The sequence below is a fragment of the Nematolebias whitei genome, chromosome 3, assembly GCF_014905685.2.
Source record: "Nematolebias whitei isolate Nwh7 chromosome 3, NemWhi1, whole genome shotgun sequence".
Lineage (NCBI taxonomy): Eukaryota > Metazoa > Chordata > Actinopteri > Cyprinodontiformes > Rivulidae > Nematolebias > Nematolebias whitei.
The window spans coordinates 54,317,780-54,321,161 of record NC_056500.1 but is presented as its reverse complement, the minus strand read 5'-3'; the positions used below and the strand labels follow the sequence as shown (position 1 = coordinate 54,321,161).

General features: G+C 49.2%; 1 protein-coding gene across 1 annotated transcript in view; it reads left to right on the top strand.

Moving 5' to 3' along the window:
* LOC119407554 (cyclin-dependent kinase-like 5) overlaps positions 1–3,382 on the top strand; it is a 246,122-nt gene that overhangs the window by 17,778 nt on the left and 224,962 nt on the right. The gene's annotated exons all lie outside the window — the stretch shown is intronic.

Genomic DNA, 3,382 nt, shown 5'->3' with positions numbered 1-3,382 from the left:
GAGAGCGTCGACCCCTCTGGAGAGTTGGAGAGCGTCGACCCCTCTGGAGAGTTGGAGAGCGTCGACCCCTCTGGAGAGTTGGCTGCAGGTGACGACGGAGAGGCCTGGAGCTCTGCAGCAGACGGCGAAGAGACCTGTAGCTCTGCAGCAGACGGCGAAGAGACCTGTAGCTCTGCAGCGGCGGTGGCAGGGACTGACTCTTCTGCTGCGGCAGGAACTGACTCTTCTGCTGCGGCAGGAACTGACTCTTCTGCTGCGGCAGGAACTGACTCTTCTGCTGCGGCAGGAACGGACTCCTCTGCGGCGGCGGCGGCAGGAACTGACTCCTCTGCGGCGGCGGCGGCAGGAACTGACTCCTCTGCGGCGGCAGGAACTGACTCCTCTGCGGCGGCGGTGGCAGGAACTGACTCCTCTGCGGCGTGCAGTGTGGATGGTGGGTTTACAGAGGCAGGATCATGGTCTATCTTTGAAGTTCTGAGTCCAACAAGAAGCTGCTGATATTCCGGAAGCAGGATTAAACCGGGTTGGGATAGTAAAAACTTTTCGGCAAGGGTGAACAAAAAATCTAGACAGTCCGGGTTATCTTTAGCAGAACAAAAAAGGCTTTGCAGAGTGTGATTTATTTGGGCTAATTCATGGAGTGAATACGTGATTGATGGGCCAGTGTCTTTAAGTGAGGGTGTGGAGTCAGGTGTCGCCCCCACCGGAAACTTGAGAGGTGGGGCGGCGGAACACGCCCCCACAAAGTCACCGGAAGAATGCCCCAGAGGTACAGACTGGCCGGGTTGGACAGCCGCGGCGCGAAGTGACGGCGAGAGGCCGGACTCCGCCTCCACCAAGAACCTGGAGGGTGAGGCCACGGAATCCGCCCCTGTAACGTCAACCGGACCGGACCCGCCGAACCGAGCAGAAGTGGACCGGAGCCTCCGCGGGACGTCGGACCTCGCCCCCACCGTAAACCTGAGAGGTGAGGCGGCGGATCCAGCTCCCACAGAAACACCAGAACCAACTCTAAAATTCTGCTCAGCCGACGAAACCGGCCCGGTCGCCGCGGGCTGCCCCCGGGACCGCTTCCTACCTCCCCGGCGACGACGGGTGCGTCGAGGGACCGGAACAAAACCGAACTCCTCTTCGATCTCCTCGTCTTCCCCCGACGTCCATCCCGAGTAGCCGGGCGAGGCGGACTCAGAAACCGCGGTGCGGTGGCTTCCCCGGTACCGAGCTCTGTCCTCCTCGAGGGCCAGGAGTGGAGAGGACAGGATTTCCACCTCCTGGTCATAACATCCTTGTGGGTGGACAGGCCTAGTCCAAAACCCGCCGCACCGGATCGTGGAATTACTCATCTCGAGAGGCTCGGAGGAGAAAAAGAAAAAAGGTGAGCTGCCGAGAGAGCCCTGCCCGCTGGGTTCTAATGTGTGGTCGGGTCGTAATGTCAGGATCAGGTGGACAGGAACGAACCCAGTAGTGCAGACAGGACTCAACTCGGCAGATTACAAAAATAAGTATTTTAATGATGAAGTAAAAAGGTAACAAAACAATAAGCTGACGTGGCAGCAAAACTTACATGACTCAGGAAGCTCAGGGAAAATTCAGAAGACGCAGGAAACATGAAGACCCAACGAATACGACCCGACAAAGGAACAACACAGGACGGGGGGTTTATATACAAGGACAAGACAAGACGTGATTACAAACAGCAGGTGTGACGAGACAAAGGTGGCAACAATTAAACTGACGAGGAAACACAGACACAAACAGAAACAGCAAAAGGTGCCATCCTTACAGCAATGATGTGGAGGTGCCAACATCTAATATTTTATTCAGAATAGAACACAAATCACAGATCAAAAGTTTAAACTGAGAGAATGTTTCATTTTAAGGGAAAAATCTGTTTCTAAATTTCATGGCGTCAACAAATCCCCAAAAAGTTGGGACAAGTCCATTTTTACCACTGTGTGGCATCCCCCCTTCTTCTTACAACACTGAACAGACGTCTGGGGACAGAGGAGACCAGTTTCTCCAGTTTAGAAATAGGAATGCTCTCCCATTCATGTCTAATACAGGCCTCTAACTGTTCAATCATCTTGGGCCTTCTTTGTCGCACCTTCCTCTTTATGATGCACCAAATGTTCTCTATAGGTGAAAGATCTGGACTGCAGGCTGGCCATTTCAGTACCCGGATCCTTCTCCTACGTAGCCATGATGTTGTGATTGCTGCAGAATGTGGTCTGGCATTATTGTGTTGAAAAATGCAGGGTCTTCCCTAAAAGAGATCACGTCTAGATGGGAGCACATGTTGTTCTAGAACCTGAACATAGTTCTCTGCATTAATGGTGCCTTTCCAGACATGCAAGCTGCCCATGCCACAAGTGCTCATGCAACCCCATACCATCAGTGATGCAGGCTTCTGAACGGAGCGTTGAAAACAACTTGGGCTATCCTTGTCCTCTCTGGTCCGGATGACATGGCGTCCTAGTTCCATAAAAAACTTAAAATTGTGACTCGTCTGACCACAGAACAGTCTTCCATTTTGCCACACTCCATTTTAAATGACCCCTGGCCCAGTGCAAACGTCTGAGCTTGTGGAGCTTGCTTAGAAATGGCTTCCTCTTTGCACTGTAGAGTTTCAGCTTGCAACGGCGGATGGCACAGTGGATTGTGTTCACTGACAATGCTTTCTGGAAGTATTCCTAAGCCCATTCTGTTATTTCCTTGACAGTGGCATTCCTGTTTGAGGTGCAGTGACGTTTAAGGGCCCGGAGATCACGAGCATCCAGTAGAGTTTTACGGCCTTGACCTTTACGCACAGCGATTGTTCCAGATTCTCTGAATCTTTTGATGATGTTATGCACGGTTGATGATGATAACTTAAAAGTCTTTGCTATTTTACGCTGGGTAACACCATTCTGGTATTGCTGCACTATCTTTCTGCGCAACAATGGTGGAATTGGTGATCCTCTTACCATCTTGGCTTCTGAGAGACACTGACACTCTGAGAAGCTCTTGTTATACCCAATCATGTTGTCAATTGACCTAATTAGTGTTAATTGGTCTTCCAGCTGTTCGTTATATGCTCAATTTCCTTTTTCCATCCACTTATTGCTTCTTGTCCCAACTTTTTGGGGATTTGTTGATACTGTGAAATTTTGAATCAACATATTTTTCCTTTAAAATGTTACATTTACTCAGATTAAACTTTTTTTCTGTCATCTATGTTATATTACGAATAAAATATTGACATTTGCCGTCTCTACATCATTGCATTCAGTTTTTATTCACAAATTGTTTAGTGTCCCAACTTTCTTGGGATCCGGTTTGTATATAAATAAATAAATTATATATATATATATATATATATATATATATATATATATATATATAT